Source organism: Stomoxys calcitrans, chromosome 1 (genome assembly GCF_963082655.1).
Source record: "Stomoxys calcitrans chromosome 1, idStoCalc2.1, whole genome shotgun sequence".
Taxonomy (NCBI): domain Eukaryota; kingdom Metazoa; phylum Arthropoda; class Insecta; order Diptera; family Muscidae; genus Stomoxys; species Stomoxys calcitrans.
In genome coordinates this window covers 106,003,003-106,026,782 of record NC_081552.1, presented here as the reverse complement: position 1 = coordinate 106,026,782, position 23,780 = coordinate 106,003,003, and the positions used below count along the sequence as shown (strand labels likewise).

The following is a 23,780-nucleotide window of genomic DNA, read 5'->3' as shown; positions in this document are numbered from 1 at the left end:
GCAACCAAAGCAAATTGATGATCTTCCATTAATTGTGAAACATCTTGTATATGGCTAGCAAAACGTATTAGCTAATTAAAGTATAATTTGTTCAAATATGTGTAAATAATTATGATTGTCAAATTTTGTAGCCACAACGAGTATTGAAAAATGTGATACTTATTTATAATCGATCTTTTAACTGAGAATGAAATCCATAGAAGGAGGAAATCAACTAAATGTAGTTTATACTGATTTTCAAAAGGCTTTCGATAAAGTTCATCATAAAATTCTTATAAAGAAACTATATCAAATGGATATTCATTCCAATTTTCTTAAATGGATACATTATTTTCTTACACATAGAGTAGAGTATTTTATGTCCGAGTTGGGAGTTCGTTTTCAAATCCAATTTTTTATTAAATCTGGTATTCCATAGGGGAGCCATTGGGCCCTCTCCTTTTTCTTTTGTTCGTTAATGACGTTTCCTTCATTTTTATTCAAATATTCAGAGGTGCGGTTATATGCCGACGATCTGAAAGTCTTTCGCACCAACGACACGGTTGTTGAATGTTTAAAATTTGAGAGTGATATAAATAATTTATTATTGTGCTGTAATTGTGCTTTGCAAGTCGTTACAAAATAACTTTTCTTTTGACAAAATGCCAGTTTAGGAAAATCGTATGCTTGGTATTAAGACTCTTAGAAATCGAAGAAAACTTCCCGATTTATTAAATTTGATTCCATTATTTGTGCCACCGCGTCAAATAAGAGATCGTCATTTGTTCGCACTCTTGCATCATAGAACAAACTATGGATCAAATGGACCACTAACTCGATGTTTACGTTTATTTAACAATGTTTCGGATTTAGTAGACATAAATCTAAGCAAACTTATGTTTAAGAAATTTGTTCTGCAAATTGTAGACAATTTAAATTTACCAACTTTATATTGATTGTATGCAGTCTGTAAGAGTTTTACTCGGTAGATCAAATGAAATATATAAAACAAATAAAAAAAGATTAATATATTATCTACTTTTTCCGATACATTTATTGATTTCAGTCACATGTACGTATTATGGTAAATCCCCAAGCAAATATTGTACATATGTAATGAAGATTTCATAATTATTCTCCCCTCCTGTGTAACCTCATTGTGGTGTGCATTTATTTAAAACTTAAACAAAAACATTGGCATTACCCAATATTCGTCTATCTTCTATTGAACAAAGAAATTTCATTCATTCGTTCCATTTACAATGCAAACAACAGACGTTTGGGTTTCATGACTATATCGCTGGTCTTAATATTTAATGGAAAATACCTCTACAACCTATGATAAGGTCGACAAAACACCATTAGGGGGAGCGCTACTATACAAATGCCGATTGTTAGGCAAACTCGTTATAGTTGCAATGGTTGGCTAGATTTTGAAGCAGTTATGACATCATTTTGCATAGGAATTTTATTATTGGGTGTCAGAGCATACACGATTTTTTTTTGTATCCAAAGTAAAATCGTTGCAGAAGCCAATCACTTAAACGGATATATAATGTTTTCTATTAAACACACATACCGTATTAGCCCGTATAAGTGCAATTATTAAAAATCTATGAAAATTTGCACTTTATCAATATAAAGCACACAAAAATCTTGAGAAGAGAGTAAACGAGTACAAGCTGGTTTAAATTTTAAACATTGATTAAAGTAATATTGAGTTTTTAGGATTGCAATAGAAATGTTTTCCCACCTTTTCACTGATCATATTACAATCTTCCCAATATAAGTATTCTTTAAATGTAGACAACATTCTAATATGTTCAAGGCATTGAACTTAAAGTTTTTTTTTAATATTTCTTTACACTTAAATTTAATAAATGTAATTATACAAATAGCAACCACACATGGTTACATCCAATAGACGTGATGACGAACCATACATCCATGGGTACACCCAAAGAAATTGTTTATACTAAAAGACAAAAAATTTATTATTTATGGATGTTTAAAATATCTAATTAACAATAATAGTGTAGAATTAAAAACCTATTTCAGGTAGTAACTTAGAAAAAGTGCATTTAAGATAAAATATGATAAAGAAACCAAATGACAAGTTCTAATGTGAAAAAGGAAGAAACCTAAAATATTGTTATTGAATAATTTTCTAAAGTGATTAAGGATTAATTGTAAAAATCTTAGCAGACATGGCCAAAAATTTAAACCATTGTTATTGTTCTGGGCTGTTCATGTTAACTAAGACATTATAATAACTCAACTGGCGTTTTCAGATGTATGAAAAACCCCAACGGTATCCAATTCTAGATCAGACAATTTGGCTACAATAAAAAAACTTCTTTGTCTCGGTTTTGGCTGAAGAAGTTAAATTTTATATTTGTGGCTCGTACTCGTTTGTGACGAGATACACGTGATTGTTTCCATCTGTAGTAGTTTACTTTACCACATTACCGTGTACTCGTATGTATGCATGTGGTGTTTTATCGTTTTAATTACTACAGTAAATTATTGTTTACCTTTTTTGGAGATATTTAAATTTTGATTTTGAGAAGCCTACTTTAACGCCATAATTTGCTACCGTTCTTTCTTCATTACATGCTACAATGACCTTTGTTCTGAGGCGAATATTAAGAGAAGGTAGACGTTGACGTCACAAACCATGACTAGTTGGTATATCTCTCTAGTGAGAAAACTATTATCAATGTAAAAATGACTACATTAAATATCATGTTTTTACAAAAAAAAATGGTTCCATGAACAGCTTGAAAATTGATTTTTATGTTTTACTCAATTTTAAATAAAGACGAAACCACATAACCGTAAAATACGTTAGGTAAAATTTCTGCTTGAGTGAAACTTGGCTGAAAGAACCATTTTTGTTGTTATTCAATCCAATTGAATTCGAATTCTTGAAATATCACTCAACTGAACACGTGTTTGCACTCTAAATTACGTATTTATATGTAAACTAGCTGGACCGGGCCCAGCTCGACAATTAAAGAGCTTTTAGTGAAATACTATGCAACGAAAATAGTATATCGCTTGACAAACAGTTTAACAATATAAGTGCCTTTATCTGAATCCCATATGATCTCAATTGGTCTACTCTTAAAATACTTTATTTCAGCCCGATATTCTCATGATGTCTGATTTGGGGGTGAAGGGGTCTCCCAGAAACTTGGCCCTGAAAATTGGTTATCAAATTCGTTTTCTAATCTCAAATACCTTTCATTTGAGCCACATATTAGCATGGTCGAAAAATTTTTACCTTTTGGGGCGTGTGTTTTGGGGAAGGGGTGATGGTGAGGGGACATGGTCCTACATTTGGATATCAAATTCGTATTCTACTCCCAAATACCTTTATTTGAGTTTGTGGGGAATTTTGGGAAAGGGGTAGACCACCAGAAAATTGGTCCCGAAAGTGGGTATCAATTCTTGCCCTACCCCCCAATTCCTTTCATTTAAGCCCCACATTGACATGGTCGGTAAATATGCCCAATTTAGGGGTGTTTTGGGGAGTCACTACTCTGTTCTCATATATTTGAACCCCATATTGCCATTGGCCTCAAAATTGGATATCAAATTCGTTTTTTAATCTCAAATACCATTTACTTAAACCCCTTATTGAAGAAGCCAGCAAATATTTCCGGTTTGGGGTATGGGCCCTAAAAACTATGAATAACGAGCTCCACTGTCCTGAAGACCCAAATTGTCTTGGTGAGCAAATACGTCCTACTTGGGGTTGTTATAGTGGTGTGACGTCCCCAAGACAGTTGGTTCCGAATGTTGATGTCAGATTCATGGTCTACTTCCAAATACCCTTCATTTGAGCTCAATTTTTCCATAGTCGGCAAACATGACCGGTTTGGGGGGATGGGGCGGCCTCTGGGTGACTTGGCTTTGAAAATATATATCAGATTGGTGGTCTACTCTAAAATACCTCTTATTTGAGCCTCATATTGCAAGGGTCAGCAAATACTTTCTATTTGGGTGGTGTTATGAGGGTGGGGTCGCCTCATAGACACTTTTCCCGGACATCAGATTCGTGCTTTACTTCCAAAGACAATTCATTAAGCCCCGATTTAGGGGTGTTTTGGGAATTGCGGTTGTCCCCCAAACACTTGGTCCGACAATTGGATATCAGATACGTTTTCTAATCTTAAATACCTTTAATTTGAGTCCCATATTGTCGTGATTGGTGCATATATATATATATATATATTTAGTAGTTTTTGGGGTGGGGCGCCCCCCTTAGGTTCCCCATCCGAAAATTGGAAACCAAATTTTTATTTGTAGGTTATTATGAGAGAGCACACAAAATTTCGCTTAAATCGCACCACCTAACTCCGAGATATCAAAAAATATAGTACCCTATTTTCACCACGGGTCATTATGCACCATCAGTGAAAATTTCAAGAAATCGGTTCAGCCGTTTCTGAGTCTATAAGGAAAACACAAGCAAACAAATAAACAAACCTACAAACAAACACAAATTGATTTTTATATATAAGAAGATTAAATCAGAATCAGTGTATACGATTAAAATTTCAACATGAAATAGATTTGCCTAAGCAAGTCAAGCTCCATCACTCCCAGACATTCCTGACGACTCGAAGTTAAACGTGTAAAGTTCGGATGGTGACGTATGTATAGAGAAACCCAAATTCAAAGTTCAATAAAGAAAAGTTAAAAGAGACTGTAAAACATGGTCGCAGTATGTTAACTGCGGCTACAGGAAATATAGCTATAAAACGAATGTATCTATACGCAAGCAAAGTAATAAAACGTTTGGAATATTTTTTCGACAAAATCCGTTTTCTTAGAGTACTTTTTTTAGAGTAAATGTGTAACCTTTCCTCCACAGTTGAACGTTAGCCTCGAATTCGCAACTTTTTGATGTAAAAGTCACTTTGTTTACGGTACAACCTTTGGTTACTTCTTTTATGGCAAAGGATTTCTCTATAACACGAAAATTCTAATAAGTCAAGAATGTTTTATTTACAGCAAAAGATGCTAATCCCTTAAGTCTCTTCCATTTGGCAGAGGGTATAAGAGAGTGAGCGTGCTGAGGCGTACGCTCAATTGTCTCATTTTTTTCACTGTAGTATAGGGTATTATAATTTAGCGCATTCGCATTCGGATCGACTCAGAACCAATTTCCGATTAGTTTCAGCGATGTCCGTACAGATTGCAATATTTCTAAATTTGTCACAGGTCTTTTGTTGGCCTAGCTGCAATATATATTTTGGCCCGATTTAAATAAAGCTCCAACGCTTTTACAAAAGAAGTCTTCTTGTCGAAAATTTCGTTTATTGCTAACGAATTATTTTTTTGTGTGGAGGTTATACGTATACGTCCAATTTCCGAGTTTACCAGGATAACGACCCAACACAAAAATCTGAATTCTGCACTCTTGATGTATAAATCTGACCACATTTTATGACACCAACAACAATCACCTAACATGAATGTAAGGGAAAATTTATCGGCTACTCAGAAAAAAAAAACAAAACGTTAGGAACATCTGTTTTATTGGGTAACAAATGTGCAAAATTTCGCCCAAATTTGATACGAATTGTGTCACCTAGAGCCACAAGAAGTAGAATCGGCAGATCGGTATATATATATATATATATATATATATATATATATATATATATATATATATATATATATATATATATAAACGGTTATGAATCGATTGAGATTTTACTTTACAAAAATGGTGGAGGTCATATAAGAAACGGGTTTGCAAAATTTCAGCCAAATCGGATAAGAATTGCTCCCTCTAGAGACTCATGAAATCAATTTAGGAGATCGGTTTATATGGGGTTCTTATAAGGATATAGACGGCGATCAAGAATATATATAATCGGAGTTGAATATTGCTTGATGTTGTAAACGTAATGACGAAATTAATATATCACTTTATAGGGCACGGTGTGTATAAGAAGAAAATTAAAAAAAAAAATTGTTTGTCAATTTAAAAGCACAAGAGCGATGCAACAAAAAAAATTGCCGGATCGGAGCGTAAAAAATGTACCCGCTCCGGATCCCTGGTTACAACATTGAATTGAACTTGGAATCCTTTTTAATATGCATTTATCAAGCGTTGTACTGCTCTATCGTTACTTTCATGGCGTGTGTTCCGGGGATATCCGCCTTCTTATTCCTGACATTAGAATGCTCACTCCGAATACAAGACTTGCCGGGAACTTACTCCCGTTTGTAATTGACTGGTCGGTTGAACGAACCATGCATTACCGAGAAAATTATTTTTTCGCCCGAACCATTCGCATGTGGAATAGACTTTCGGCTAATGTCTTTCCCCACCAACATCGACGATCAGAAGTTTAAGACGAATACCAATAGACAGTACTCCTTCTTTCCCTCCTCCAATCTTTAACTTTGCTAAATGCCGACGCAATGCACTGCATGTGTAGGAGACATCCGCACAAAATTTTTTTATAAGTTATCGCCAAGATTCCAACCCAATTTCACCGTCATAATGTCCGGCCTTCACTTGAATGGCAAAGTTGTCATATCCTTTGGTGGATTGTATAAAAATGAAGAAAATATATTTTATCGGACTTGTATAAAAAGATAAATTTTCTGGAAATAGTTGCAAATTATCCGATTTCAATATTTTGTTGAAAGACTTGCTGAACAAGTAATAAATTATTGAATAGTTGGGGATGATTGTTAAGTTTCATAGGAACATGTTCTCTTGGACTGCGGTATGGTTGGAATTATTATCATTGTTTTGTTAAGAAAATGTACGTTTAAATTATGATACCAGTAATACCTTATAAGCATTTCTTAACCGAAACGACTTAATTTACAAGGACCCACATAGTTTATGTCTACAGACCTTTGAGTGGAGCGGGCATATTTTTATTTCGCTCCGCAAGAATTTTCTGTAACTCGTTGTTGTTGTAGCCACGTTTTTATGTCAAGCTCCTGTATGTGAGCAAGCTCGTTCCGGCCCAAAAGACCGATCGCCGCGGAAACAGTGTGTCCATTGGTTACTTAAAGAAAAAATTTATCACTCAAGGATAGCTAGAATAGTGGTATACATTAGGCGATTGATAATCAGCGTGTGTTTACAGTGGAACGGCAGATCGATAGTCCGGGAGTAGGCTTAGAATGGACTCCAAGGACCCAACAGTTGTGAAGGTGGTATCAGGCCGCAGCATGTTGTCCACTACTGAGACCTCCCCTCGCGGCCGCGCCAGTTTCCTTTAGACGACAGATGTCTGGTCAGCAGGGGATTTTGACGAAGACACCCGGTTCTAGTCTAAAGGACAATTCCGAAACTATTTTATTTTCGCATGCCTATAATTTCCCTAGCCCATCGACCTTCTTCGGCGAATCAATACGCTCTTAATGAAGTTGAAATAATAATAGGCACATTGCTCTCAGGTTTGTTGAGAGGCTAATTGGCTCGGAGATTCGCAGCATAGGCTACCGCAAAGGCTACACGTCTAGATACGGAAACAGCACGGCAGACACCCAAAAGGCTGAGGTCATCTGGAAGGCATCCCATGCCCAAAAGAACTAAGGCGAATAATAGCAATATGGTTCGAAGAACCTTTGCTAATGTCGCTATGGACAGCTTGGTGATAATAGTTGTCGACGAGGGAAAAGAACAGGGCTACATACCAAGGAAGAATTGGAATGTTCTTGTGGAATTTCCTGGGTCTCCTCCAGTGTGGGACGATGCAGGCTGGTATCGGAGCCGATACAAACTTATTGCCTACGGGGACCAACGCTCAATAGCGGTGTATCTTTGCGCCCTAAAGAAGATTTGCGAGCACTGGATTTAGTCAAGAAGGAAGATATTCGTTCTCGACCAATGACACACGCTTGGATACCAAAGATTCCCTCAGATCTTGAGTCTATACTTGGGAGACTAAGGGACTGTAATCCCAATCTTTCAACCACTGACTGGAGGATTGGTAGATTGGATGAGACTGATGGCGGTAGGAGACATGCAGTATTCATACTAAACTCCGGCTGTTTCGCAGAAGTCTGTGGAGTTGTATCCTACGGATTCAACAAGTAGAGACTGAAGGTATATAGAAGCGGTGGGGAAGGGGAATCAGAAGACGACTCAGCAGTTGTTACTGAACACTTGTCTGAGGAACAATCGACCAAATCTTATCGGATTGCAAAGAGGCTGGAAATCCCCTGCAACGATCGAAACAGGAGGGAAGACGTCGAGACGGGACCCGACAAGCCCTGTGTGGGTGGGTCATCTGGTGTAATTGGGCTCAAAGTGTACGCCAGTGGTGGAGGACGGAACTCAAAAGGTACTTCCACTGCAGCAGCTAGTGAAACATCTATGAAAGAATAGTCCACACCGCAAGTGTCCAGTGTCCTGAGGAAAAGTGTTTCCAATGCTTTCTCAACTGCCCCCGGGTGATCGAACGAATCTTGTGCGGAGAATTCCTGGCGGACTTAAAAGATGAGCCTAACTCAACGGTGGTGGAAATTATGAATACTGTCTTTGGTTCGGTTTCTGCAGATAAATCTCTACCATTGAAAGGCAGGAGGATTTGACGTAGTTCTTGTACAGGAACAATGGGTGTGCGGAGGAATAGTTCGGATACTAAGCATTCATGGCCTTAAACTGCTCAAGGGTACGGGGAATGGGAGACACAGAGCCTCTATTCTTGAAAAGAGTAGTCTAAATGTTTTTCTTCTTCCGTCGCTAAGCACTGAAAATTCAGTGGTAGCCAGAATTGAAATTAATAAGTACTTGTAACTATAAATTAAAATACGGACTTGTTTTTCTAAGCTCTTGAATAAACATAAAAAGACGCTGTTTAAACAACTTTGTGCGCACAATAATTGCAACAAAGTGTAAAGAAAGTTCATACAACTGTTGAGAGTGAAGGCGACATTGTGTGTCAAATAATTGAGTTCAATTTTCTGCAAAAACACTGAATACTTGTCAATTTCTCATAAATCCACTGGAAGCTGGTGCCAGACAAAACCACTCATAAATAAACAGAAAAAATGAATGAGTTCAGAAACGAAATAAAATATATTGTAGATTGATTCAACAAGCAAATCCGCAAGATTGCAGAAAGACTACAAAAACTTGAAATATCAGAGTCAACCAATATCAGATTAGAGAAAGATATTAATGACGTAAACATCCGACTGCTTCAACAAGAAAATTTAACCGTCACAAACGATATTCGCATCATTGGCATACCGGAATATGATTGCCTACTATTTTTAACAATTTATGTAAGTGTTTGAATGTCTTGAACATAAATCAGATGGCAATATACCATGTCAAAAATTTTAAAAACAATCGCAACATTCATGACGGGCCTTTAGTTGCCAAACTCTAGAACTCATTTGAAAAGATTTAACTATTGAATGTAATCATTTGAGGGAGATGTTCCTTTCTATGCTAATGAAAATTGGACACCATATAATCATAAAACTTTCCAATCGGTGTTAAAAACTAAAAGGGAAAACAAGGCGTAACTTTAAATCAAGGATTGTAATGAAATCTGCCACTAATGAGTGCATAGAGTATTTACAGGCAAATTCTTTCAGGAAACCTAAGACCTAACAACTATGTTGACACAAACGATCTACTTGGGACTATTCGAGAAATATGGTTTGATTTCAGGGGATTTTTTGGTTGATTGAAGGTGATTTAAGTTCCAATTTGCTCAACAATAGAGTTATTTTTGATGAGTTGTACTCACTAGTTCTCTATTTAGTTAACGAGGTCTCACCGACTCATAACTCAAGAACCATGATTACGTTGCTGGATTTTTTACTAGTACAAAATTCTGATAATGTGCTTCTTTATGATCACCTCTCGGCAAGTAGTTTCTCAAACCAAGACCTTATTTTTCTAACCAATAATTTTAAGTTGCACATTTCGGATTAGACTATTTCGTATAGAGATTACAAGAATATTAACTCTAATGCGTTACTGAGTGATGTAGCTTCTGTTCAGTTTGACAATATAAAGTCTTTGATTGATTTTGATGAGAAGGTTACATTTTCAGAAGTTATATTCTTAAAATGTTTGACAAGCACGTGCCTTTGAAAATGAAGACGATATCACATAAACACCAGCCTTGGTTCAATGAGACCATACGAATATTAATTTTGGTAAGAGATGGGTCATACAGTAGATGGAAGACATTCATCACAAGCAGGCTTCGTAAAGAATAAAGTCATGAAGCAAAATGTGCGTTCTGTGAAATGGTGTGAAATTAAGAAAATAGGGCTCAAAGTTGCCAATGTTGATCAATCAAATCGTTTCTTAGCTGATGAGTTGAAGAGACTGAACGAGGAATTTTTGAATATTGAAACACCTTTTGCTATAATAGATGAAAGTGACAGCGGGATGATTTCTAGTCAAGTAGGCCCTAACATATTTTTCAGATTCCATAGTGTTTATCAATGTGATGTACTTCAAGCTTTTTCCATTGTCAAGTCTTCTGTTACCGATCTCGACGATATTGCATATTGCAAATTTTGCCCATGAACATTCCACTAAGGAACAGCGACAAACTTCTCACATATCAATGAGTGCAGTCCGATTCAAGTTTAAGCTCAATGATAAGGGGCCACCTTTTTATAGCCGAGTTCGAATGGCGTGCCGCAGTGCGACACCTCTTTGGAGAGAAGTTTTATATGGCATAGTACCTCACAAATGTTGCCAGCATTAGGAGGGGAAAACCACCGCTGAACATTTTTTCTGATGGTCTCGCCAGGATTTGAACCCATGCGTTCAGCGTCATAGGCGGACATGCTAACCTCTGCGCTACGGTGGAGTCGACCGATATTAGTCCTTCGTTTTTAAAACCTCTCATACCTACTTTGTTGCCCTATATCACAAACATTTTTAACCAGGTTTTAATGACATTATATTTCCAAAATGATGGAAGAGGGCGAAAATGCTCTGATAGCAATCTTGTCAGTTTCTAGAATAGAAGTCTAGTAGTTTTTTCCGAGCAGAATCGGTCAAATTTCTTACACTTGAATAAAGACGTTCTACAAGGATCAATTCTAGGCCCACTTTTGTTTACTTTGTACATAAATGACATTATGAATATAAAAAATCCCCCTAATATGCATGTATATACCGATGACGTGCAAGTCCGCTATTCAGGCAGTGTCGATAACGTTTTTAGTTATGTAGATCAAAATAATGCCAGTCTGGGGGCCATGTACAGATGGGTTTCTGGGAATGACTTTGCATTCAACCCATCTAAAACAAAATGCATAGTTATATAGAGAAATAACCTGGATACTTCATCTCTTCTAAACCTTATTTTGAATGGCAGCGTTGTTGAATACGTGAACTCCGCTAAGAATTTAGGTGTTACAATTGACAATTCTTTGTCTCTGAATGAGAGTATTAGTAGAGTTGTAGGTCAAGTTTACGGTATGTTGAGGACTTTATGGCATGTAAAATAATTTTTACCACAGGCAGTTAGATACATTATCGCCAAATCCTACCTCCTGCCAAAAATATTGTACTGCAGTGAATTATATGCTAACTGCGATTGTGCCCACAGGAAAAAATTAAAAGTAGTGGCAAACGACATTGTCAGATTTGCGTATAATGTAAAACGTTCCAGCAGCGTGTCACTCCGCTGCTGGAACGATTATCAATTTTACAAGATGGATTTTGCAAGGATATTGGATCTGCGTGATTTGATTGCACATAAACCTGAATATCTTTCTAACAGGTTGATATTTGCTATACTTCAAAATAAATAAAAAAATAAGTAAAAATATTTCGGCACAAATTCTGAACGACTATCCCTTCTAGACCTGAAAAGGAAGTGGAGTGCGGAGGACACAGACACAATGGTCAAACGGATCACGAAAGCCCTGAATGACTCGCTTGTCTCTGCATGTCCTAGCCAAGCCAAGGGTCAAACAGCGACCACCATGGTGGACCCCAAAACTGGTTGGTCTAAGGAAGGGCTGCAGAAAACTCTTCGACGGGGCGAAAGCCACAAGGGCACCACACGATTCAGAAGTCTATAAGGCTGGGCTAAGAAAATACAAGGGCGAGGTTAGAAAGACTCAGAACAAATCCAGGGTGGAATTCTGCAACTCCGTGAAGGATATATCTGAGGCCTCTGGACTAAGAAATATCCTATCCGCGAGACCTATTACGATAGGATATATTCAGAAGTCAGATAATGTATTGACAATGTCTAGTGAGGAAACACTAGAACTACTCGTTGATACACATTTCCCGGGAAACTCTCCAACGGGCAAAGTGCCGCCAGAAGGGTTTGTCGCTGGTATGCATTCGGAGTCGGAGATTAAAATTATGAGGTCTACCGTTTTACTTCCGCTGACTACACGTCTCAGTCATTGTGTCCATCAAGACAGGCCACTGTCTGATCCGAAAACATGCTAACAGACTAAAGGTGGCCAGTAACGACTTTGCCGAAGCTGAGGAGGGCGCCGAGGAAGATGATACTAAAGAACATATGTGTGTGTCTCCAGCACCGACAGTCAGAAGGAGTTCCACTTTCGTTTCTCATTTCATTGAGAACTTGTCTGATTGTCGATTAATATCCACAAATACGAGTATGTTCATTTTTCTCTCGGCGCATTACGGCTTTGCTACCGTAAAATTTTGCCCTGCTCATATTTAAATTGATTTTTTTAAATCTTTCTAGATACCACAGAGGTACACACAATTTTGTGTTTAAAAAAATAAACTTGGGCTGTTCAAAAGTTATCAAAACTTCTGTTGCTTTGTTTCCATTTTTATTTTTTTGTTTTTTGTTGTTGGGCTTGTCATGGCTCGTTAACTTAGAGTACCATTTGTTTGAGCACAGAGTCTCGTTTTGATTTGTGTTTAGAGCTTTTTGATATATATCAGTATTGTTTGTAGTTTTGTTTTATGTATAAATAACAGCTACAACCAGGGTTATAATAATTAAATTTATTACTCAGTGGACAACCTCAACGACTTAGGGGATCATTATTGTTGGCAAATGACTAAGAATGATATTAACGATCAGATTTGATGTTCAGACTGGAGATGATTAAGCAACTAAAGATTTGAATTGTATTTATTGTTACAAAAAGAAAAAGATTTCGCCAAGTAAACTTCTATTCTAAAGAACGTGGGAAAAAAGGAATTCTTGCAAGAGTTTCTGACAAATATGAAGTTTTTTGTTTGAAGCATGGACCCAAGACAACCTACCCTATCTGTCAACGAGATTTCATAACGTTCGGTTGTGTGTGTGCTTTATAGTTAAGAGCCATAACACACACAAACAACAAAAAATTACTCAAAAACTGAGTTGAACCAAACACTGGCTTCGACAAATAGTGACCTTGGTTTTTTGTTGTTGGCCAACTGCTTCTACCTGTTAAATTTGTCTTGCATAGACCATAGACTTGACGTAGCCCCACAGGAAATAATATACCGGCGTCAGATAACATGTTCTTCAAACTTGGTTTCCAATAAATTGATTGTGACATTCGCTGTGTGACTTGTGGCGCCGTCCTGTTGGAACCACATGTCCTCCAAGTCTATATCATCCAATTGGGGCCAAAAATTTTCGTTATTGTTGAACGGTAGCGATTCCCGTTCACAGTAACGTGCCGCTCCTGATCATTACAGAAGAAGTACGGCCCAATGACGCCGCTGGCCTATAAACCGCATCAAACCTTAATTTTTCGGTATGTAATCATTGGGTATATGTGGATTGCTGTCTGACCAATAACGCATTTTTTGATTATTGACGAAGCCATTCAATCAGAAATGAGTCTCAACGTAGCGGTCTTGAAGTTGAGGCCATTGACTCCGAATTTCGGCAATAAATTTTAACAATTTCGACTCGTTGGCTTTTGTATCTTTCCATCTCGAAATGGCAAACCTTACTGGAGAGAAATGTTAAAAGAGCGGAAAAACAACAAATATGGCGTCGTTTGCTGTCCCTATCGGTCTACTTTTGTGGCGTTCGTGTTTAAAACAGCTTTATATTCTTTTTAATTTTAAAATAGATTGTGGATATTGGAAAGTCTAGCAAGTTCAATTAAATGTTCTAACACAATTCAAACTAAAATTTTTATCAATTAATTGGCAATTCAAATTGTTCCAGAGAACATTTGGATTTATTTCGATGTTATGATACACAATTATATAAAAAGCCCTCCATGTTGCTCTGAAGATTTTTGTCATTGGACGTACCTATGGCGAAGCTTAAAAGTGATCGATTTCTGAGTTTACCATATCACTCGTCACTTTTTATCCATCACTGGTCTATACGCTTAAAAACTCACCGTCTCTCTCTAGTAGGAGAGACGCAAGCGAATAATTATTGGTTCGGCAAGCGAATAATCGTTTGCGGCTATCGAAACACTTTTACCATTAAAGAGTTTTTGGTTTTACAACAAAAGAAAGGTGCTTTAACCGTAGTCGAAGTTGCTAAAGAATTTACAATAAACAAAGTTAGTTACATTCGATAATACTACGTTTATGGCTAACGTTTGATATGTTGAAGCGAAACGTTACATAGTTACATTAAAAGAAAAACTTCGTAATAAAAGTATTTTGTTTCTTGTAAAAATGTCTCAAATGTTTTATTTTTTAGCGTGTAGGAATAATCCAGAATCCGTTTCGGCTTAAACGAACAATTTGGATACAAAACACGGAAAATAAACACAAAGATAACTCAGATCGAAAATTGCTGTTTCTAGAATAGAGAAAACAAAACAAATTCACAAAAGGCGAAGACACCATTACTCTACCAGGGAAGAGCCCAGGGCTATCAAACAGTAAGAAATCGGAGTTATACATCAAATGAATGTTGTTATTTCATAGGAGATGTCTGCATTTTATTAAAAAGCATATACAGCGGTCAAAAAAAGTATTCATCATTAGCAAAATTAATAATAAATTCACTTATTTTGGGTAATTGAAGAAAATTTAAAGTAAACAAATAATGCAGTTTTATGCAATAGTTTATTTTTCGTAATATGTTTTAAAATAAATTCAAAAAATAAATTTAATTAGCGCAAAAAATGCAATTTTATATAATAACACCAAAAACAGAACAAAAAAAGTATTCATCATTGATGTGCTATCATCAAAGTCAAATTCAAATATTATTTGGGAATCCCCCTTTTCTGTTTTATTTAGTAAAGGAGGCTTTGCCCTTGACAGCAAATATTTAATTTCATTGAAAATATAGTTTTTGTCAAAATGGGTCGTAAGCAAAACGAGGTTTCTGATGAGGTAAAAGTTTTGATAATAAAACACCACAGGAATGGTTTAACTCAAAAAACTATCAGTGAAATATTAAATAGACCACGATCTACTATACAATCCATCATCAGAAAGTGGACAGAAACGAAAACTGTTGACAATAAACCAAGATCTGGTCGACCAAAAGCACTTTCAGTTGGAGATGTGCGTTGGCTAGTGCGGCAAGTTCAGAAAACTCCGAAGACAAATGCGACCATTCTTCGTAAAAACACTATGGAATATTTAGGGAAGGAAGTTACTACACAAACAATTCGAAATACACTCAAAAGGCATAGTTACAGAGGAAGAACTGCACGTAAGAAGCCCTTTATAAATAAAATAAACCGAGTGAAAAGGCTAAACTTCGCAAAAATGTATGTAAAACAGCCCGAATCATTTTGGAAAACAGTCATTTTTGCAGACGAGAGCAAGTTTAATCTTTTTGGGTGCGATGGAAAGGTCATAGTGTACAGAAAACCAAATACAGAGCTTGAAGAACGAAACACAGTTGCTACTGTAAAACATGGTGGAGGTGGTTTAATGGTTTGGGGGTGTATGGCGGCTTCAGGAGCGGGAAATCTTGAAATTATTAATGGAGTAATGGATCATAAGTATTACATTGACATTTTAAAGAGGAATTTCAAAGATAGTGCTGTAAAACTTGGGCTTGGTAATAACTTTCAATATTATCAAGATAATGACCCCAAACATTCTGCTTTAAATACCAAGATGTGGATGCTGTATAACTGCCCCAAAGTCATTAAAACTCCTCCTCAAAGTCCCGACTTGAACCCAATTGAACATCTTTGGGAACATCTCGAACGCAAATTGAGAACGCGCAATTTTTCGAGCAAGAGTCAAATGCAACAGGTGATAATGGAGGAATGGGCTAATATAGACCAAAATATAACCGCTAAATTAGTCCAATCGATGTCAAACCGTTTAAAAGAAGTTATAAGACGCGGTGGTCGAATAACAAAGTATTAATTTTTTTAAATTATGTTATTTATTTTTTTTGTTTTTTTGCAATGATGAATACTTTTTTTGTTTAATTTTTTGTGTTCAGCTGTAAAATGGCCCTTTTTGTTCCAATAAATACTATTTTTTTCTTTAAAAACAATGAAATTGTGTACATATATATCACACAAGCACTACTGCATCATTAGTTTAATATGTTTTTATTCCAATTGTCTTTTGTAGACTTATTAAAAAAAAAACATTGAATGATGAATACTTTTTTTGACCGCTGTAGAGCAAAGCTTATATGCAAAGCTAAGAGCAAATTGTGCCGAATTCGCTGGGAACCAAATCCAGTTTAAAAAAATACAGACAATCTGCTCATTTTTAATTGAAAATATTTAAGTTTTAAAAAATATTTCTTTAAACTTTCTAAAAAAAGGAAAACATTTTTTATGAATAAAAACTATTTTGGGAGTATTTTTTGTTTAAATGCAATAACATTAGTTTTGTAGTATGACTGCTATTGTTTGCTGTAACCGAGAGGTATTTAATAAGATGGCCGCATCAGCACAGCTGATGGAACTTGATATGTCAATTCATTTTAAAATTCACTTTATTAATATATAAACTTCAAAATAAAAATTCTCTAAATTGATTTTTGTGTTTGCTGCTGTTATGGTTAGACTTAGGTTATATGTATAATGGTACGCGTCTAACAACCATAATCGTTTTGTTGCCCCCAAAAAGATTCAAAAAGCGCTAAAGAACACAGACTAAATTAACGGCAGTACAATGCCAGATATTAGAATGTAGATGATAAGGTGCCAACATGCATGACAACAATGGAAGCCAGGCGGGCTGGAGAAGTTCCTTCCTATCTGCTGTTTCTAGCCCCTGGAAATAATTTAGACAGGAAATAAGGTGATCGTTTAGCCGTAGTCCTGCAGATATGCCCGCAATTTCATTCCAGTGCCACAACAAGTGCTCAACCGTCTATAACTCCTCCTCATCCCCGCAATCATGCGTCCGTCATGTGTCCATCACGATGTCAATGTCCTGACACTAAAATGGCTTGTAAGCACCCCTATCAGTAGTGAGAGCAGCAGCTCCACACGTAAGAGTGGTTCCCTGAACCCACCAAGATATTTCATATTGGTGAATAGCACCAATTTTATCTTTCGGGTTTTAACGACAAACCCGTAGGCCAATCTTGGCAGCATACTATATGCACTCTGATTAAATCGTCATCCTCGTATCCAGCAAACTTTAACCTTACCTTTACAAATGATTTGAAAATCCCACAATTATCTAAGAGCCTCAAAAAGGGGTACAAAAACCGTCCTTATGGTGATTGCGCTCTAAACACAATATTCCTATTTGAGCCCTTTGCTACTGGTACGCTAAAATAGTATGAACTCAATCCGGGAGGAAACCTCACGTTCACACCAAGCATTTGACATCTGTGATGTGTGGTCCCCGGATATAATCGAGATATACGCCTATAAAGTTGGAAACAATTTCAGCCCAATTGGAATTGAGCCAGAACTACCCTGATGTGCATTTGGTAGCGATTTTATGGCTACAATAACCTGCAATCTTTTGTGGGTAAAGCCTCTGTAGCCAATGGAAATTTTAAACATTTTATAATTTGTGTTTTCTTGCTTGACACTCAAATATTAATGAACTTCTTTCTTCTTGCTCTGATTGGTTGAAGCAAATTTGCCGTAAATTCATGTAACGGCGAATCGAATTTTTTTCGCCCTGTATAAAAAGATCCGAAAAAAGTGCTTTGTTGCAGTATGCCTTGGCTGTTAATTTGTCTACTGTTATTTCAAATCGTTACAATATCGTAGAAAATTGGAAAAACATATCCCCCAAAATTAAAAGATAAGTTGTAGTATTGAAGTTTTTCAAGTATTTCAAGTATTTTTAGGATACTTTCAACTTTTTACATTATGATAACAGCAGCAAATGTTTGCTGTTTCAGCCAAAAATGACCATTTTAAGCAAATTTTCTGCTGTAACAGCAAATATTTTGTCTTTTTCTACTAACAAATTTCCATGATTATCGCAATAGGGGCATATTAAAAAAAAAAAGGAGTTGTTAATCGTACTTAATATCCACAATGAACTTAGTCGCAGATGTCTGGGACAAGAGCTAATATTTCATTTTTTTTTTTTTTTTTTTGAAAACAGCTATTTTTAAAGCTTTTGCTTTCCAAAAACGTCAACTAGGTAAACACAAAGGACATGTGCCCAAGACTTTCAAATTGCAGTATCACTTTCTATCTGCATCTGTGCTTCTGTCAAAAAATCAAATATAAATAACAACCTTCATGACAAACAAAAAAAAAAACTGCACCAAAATTTACGACACGCTTTTCACTTAAAATAATTCCCCCGATTACAAGTAGCTCATTCTCTTGCTAAATAGATTCTTAAGATTGTTTTTCAATTTTTAATTCATACGGTATTTTTATATATTGCTAAAGGGCCATTCGGTCAAAGCGGTAAAATTCTGCTAGCGTTTGAAAAAACAGAGAGAGAAAAAGAAAGCAATATGAATTCCCTCTGTGACGTCAGTAAATATAAATTTAGCTCCCCTTCGATGTTGATTAAAATGAAAACAAAACCTTGACCTAACAAACAAAATAAACATTGACCTACAGCAATTGAGTTTACACGCAAAAAAATAATTCGTTTCACAAAAAAAGAAATGTTCGCCAAACAAACTTATTTTCTGAAAAATGTTTGATTTTGTTTACTACATAAGTGCACGTTTCTTGCCATAAATTCCTGCAAGAAGGCCATCTCTCGACAGACGTCATATGGTTCTGAAGCATGCGTGCTTGTAAAGGCAGATGAGGCAGTGCTTGGAGTATTCGCGAGAAAGATTCTTCGTAAAATATATGGACCAGTTTGCGTTAATGGAGAATATAGGTGACGTATGAAGCACGAGCTGTATGACGACGATAGCATAGTTACACGCATCAAAATACAACGGCTGAATGGATGACGAAGCTCCAGCAAAGAAGACTTTTGAAGCCAAACACGGTGGTACACGCAAACCGGGAAGACCAAAAGCCCGTAGGAAAGATGGAAGTGGTGAGAGACATCTCGAAAGTTGGTGTCAGAGATTTTCGAATGAGCGCAGAAGATCGAGGCGCTTGGAACGCTATTCTACGTTCAGTTAGTGGAACAAATATTCTGCCATAGCCAATTAAAGTAAAGTATAAATTAATTTAACATCAAGCTGATGTATATATGTGTATTCTTTTCAATTTTAAATTAGATATTGTAAATGATGCTAATTTCAATTTAATGTTGTAACCTAATTCTAACTCAAATTTGTACCAATAATAAGCAGATCTGGGGTGGGTTATTTAAACTCTTCCAGAGTATTGGATTTATTTCGATTTTATGATACACCATTATATTAGAAACCTTCCATGTTGTTCCAATGATTTTTGTCATTGGTTGTACATTGGATGTAAAATTGTCCATTTCCGAGTTTACCAACCGCCCATCGCTTTTTATCCACCACTGGTCTATACGTTTAAATACTTACCCTCTCTCTAATTGGAGAGGCACAAGAAAATAATTATTGTTCCGGTAAACGAATAATCATTTTCCGTTAAAAAGTTGTTGGTTTTACAACAGAACAGAGGTACTTTTACCATAGGCGAAGTTGGTAAAGGGTTTACTATAAACAAAATTAGTTACATTCAATAATGGTATGTTTATGGCTAACGTTTGATATGTCGAAGCGAAACGTTACATAGTTACAATAAAAGAAAAACTTCGTAATAAAAGTATTTTGTATCTCGTAAAAATATCTCAAACGTTTTATTTTTTGCGTGTATCAACGCTAAAGTAGACAACAGACACGATGTCGTTTGTGCGATGTGATAGCCTCATTCCCAGCTGGGAAGCAACCAACATAAACAGAGCCACAGCCCGTCCCATCCCATATCATGGAAGTACCAACCGCCCACCCTTTCCACAAAAGAAGAGTAAGGCAAAAGCAAACAATATATCTCCTCCCCCTTAGCTTTTAAAACAAAAACACCGACTTTTCACGGGGGGCCCATAAAACAATTTCAATTTTTGTTGTTGTGTTTTTTGTTAATAAAAAAGACCTACCGACAAAATGTAAATTAAATTTAAAAGAAATCTATTTAATTGAGTTACCCTTAAAAAAAAGAAGCGAGCGAGCGCCAAAGCAAATAAAGATGCCACTGTATGCGTAGATTTCAAGAAAAACAATTCATTAACAGCAAAGAAAAACTCATATATTGAGCGTCTCTCGCCACAACTGAATAAATATACGCAGCCAGCCATCAACAAACACTACGTAGAACTGCTATACAGCTTGCTGTGAATGTTTAAAAATATTTTTGTTTTCTTAGATAGAAGTATTTGAATAAAAAAATAAAACCAAAGCGAATAAGCAAGAAAATCAGGCCATATTTAAATGTGGCATAATTACTAATTGGATTATCAGTATATGTATGCCCTATGTATGGTTGAGGTGCTAAAGCAATTGTGGGGAAATTTTCAATTATTGTCGACAATTCATTAGTAACAACATGAACAGAGTATAGAGTTTACAAATAACTAACTTTAAGTAAATCTGGTATTCAAAATGTCACGGGAGACGTGTGGAAAAAGATTTGATGGGTGGAAACTAATGTTTGATAGACTACTATTGCATATTGCGAGCAGTTAAAGCGTCGGGAGAGTTCACTAAAAATTGGATTGGCAAAATAAACGGAGAGAAATCCATGTTGCTTCCCATTAACGTGCAAGACGTCCGGAAGACTCGGAAAAATTAGTCTCTATACGAAAAAAAAAATAATTCATTGGCCATAAATTAACTTTTTGACAAGTAAACTTCATTTAGGGAAAACATTGCATGAATTTGTGACGAATACAAAGGATAGATACATATTTGTTTACGCCGCAATATATTGTCATTGTGTTGCCTCCAGCCTGGCGCCGTTTGGTACGATCTTTTTTGTTTGTGATATTTCTTTATAAAGTAAAAACTTGAGCTTGGCTAATGTGGTAATTGTATCATAGATGCTTTTTCGCTATTAATACGATTCAAATACAACATACCAAGGCATGACCCTTGAAGCCATCAAACCTAATATGGTTGAAAAAGTCTTCTAACCAAAGACGAAACGCGTCCCATAGTGGTTGGTGTGTGTTGATATCTTTGGCTTTCCTTTCCCATTTGCATCTCCGATCATCCAGCTCGAAAGAGCAACAAACAAAAAATTGTAAAATTTAATGAATTCGCCCCAACAGGCAAAAAACTTGAAAAATGAAAAATTCGGCAGAGCCCGGCTAGGATTCGAACCTGGGCGCACGAAGCAACAGCGAGAGCCATTGCCGTTGCCTTAGCGTTCAAAGCCATCAATACAACTTCCAACAGATGAACTAAATCATGTGTGGTACGAAAGAAAGTGTAATTTGCCACAGACAGAATGTCTGCCATTACACAAAAATAAATGCATTGGAAAAAGTATACCTAATAAGCAGGGTTGTCGAGCTTGGTTAATATGGTAATTGTATCATAGACATACATACAATACAACATACCAACGCACGACCCTTGAAGCCATCATACCTAATATGGTTGAAAAGTCTCCTAACCAAAGACGAAACGCGTCCCATAGAGGTTGGTGTGTGTTGCTATCTTTGGCATTCGATTCCATTCCATTTGCATCTCCGATCATCCAGCTCGTCTCGAAAGAGAAACAAAAAAAAAACTAAAGTAAAAACTTGAAAATTTTTCACTTTCCGAGTTTACATCCTCACCGCGATCCTACCAATACATATTCCTGGCTAACTGAGCTTTACTCTGTGAAAAAACCACAAATGAGTAATTTTTATACCCTCCACCATAAGATGGGGGGTATACTAATTTCGTCATTCTGATTGTAACTACTCGAAATATTCGTCTGAGACCCCATAAAGTATATATATTCTTGATCGTCGTGAAATTTTATGTCGATCTAGCCATGTCCGTCCGTCCGTCCGTCTGTCTGTCGAAAGCACGCTAACTTCCGAAGGAGTAAAGCTAGCCGCTTGAAATTTTGCACAAATACTTCTTATTAGTGTAGGTCGGTTGGTATTGTAAATGGGCCATATCGGTCCATGTTTTGATATAGCTGCCATATAAACCGATCTTGGGTCTTGACTTCTTGAGCCTCTAGAGTGCGCAATTATTATCAAGATTGAGGTGAAATTTTGCACGACGTGTTTTGTTATGATATCCAACAACTGTGCCAAGTATGGTTCAAATCGGTTCATAACCTGATATAGCTGCCATATAAACCGATCTTGGGTCTTGACTTCTTGAGCCTCTAGAGGTCGCAATTATTATCCGATTTGCCTGAAATTTTGTACGACGGATTCTTTCATGACCATCAACATTCGTGTTTATTATGGTCTGAATCGGTCCATAGCCCGATACAGCTCCCATATAAATCGATCTCTCTATTTTACTTTTTGAGCTCACAAAGAGCGCAATTCTTATTCGAATTGGCTGACATTTTACACAGGTCTCCAGGTCTCGCTCTAATAGCAGAGCAAATCTTTTCTTATATCGTTTTTTTTGCCTAAGAAGAGATGCCGGGAAAAGAACTCGACAAATGTGATCCATGGTGGAGGGTATATAAGATTCGGCCCGGCCGAACTTAGCACGCTTTTACTTGTTTAAGCTAAATTCTCTGCCAAATGGAAGAGACACAAGATACTATAAACAAAGAAAACGAATCAACTCTTCGTCTAACAAACCGTCTTTATCTGTAAATGAAACATTCTTGGCCTAGAAGAAGTTTGGAATTTTCGCGTAAAAACCCCATCCTTTACCACAGACGAAGTTCCTAAAAGTTAAGCATAGTCGAAGGAACTTTCACATCAAAATGTGGCATATTAACGACTAATGTTCAACATGGGTGGGAGATGTCGCGCCGTTACTTTTGAAAAAACATCACCGCATTTGTCAAAAAAAAAGATGCATAAATTTCGATTTTGAGTAAAACCCAAAACTCTACGCATAGATTTTGTGCTAGATTTTCATGCATTGAAAAATCCAAACAGCATTGAACATAAATATTGCTGTTATCCATGAATTATTTTTAATGCCGAATGTATACATGGGACTAAAATTTAAAAATCGTTGAGTGTTTTTCTTTATTTCAAACAATATCTGAAATACCGCATTCTGAGCAACTGAATGCCATTTTCATGAATTTCATTGGAAGAACCAATAGCTCGATGGGTTGGATAGCTGACGTTTAAAGCCCGAGGGAAACTCTTTTGAATTGCCTTGTTTGTAAATATAATAGGGCTAGGTGAACGCGTTCCCTATAAGTGGAACATTGGCATACTTTGTCCATTGTACAAAAAGGGAGATAAACAGTACGTATGCACATTTTTGTACTTAAGCTTGCTGAAACGGCAGCAATGTCTTTGCTGAAACGGCAGCAATTTCTGCTTTCCCATTTTCAGCAGACAAAAACTGGTGTTTTAGCAAACATTA

At 36.4% G+C, this 23,780-nt stretch overlaps 1 protein-coding gene across 1 annotated transcript in view; it reads right to left on the bottom strand.

The window, feature by feature from the left end:
* Window positions 1–23,780, bottom strand: part of LOC106086884 (serine-rich adhesin for platelets) — a 218,274-nt gene that overhangs the window by 42,580 nt on the left and 151,914 nt on the right. The window lies entirely within an intron of this gene.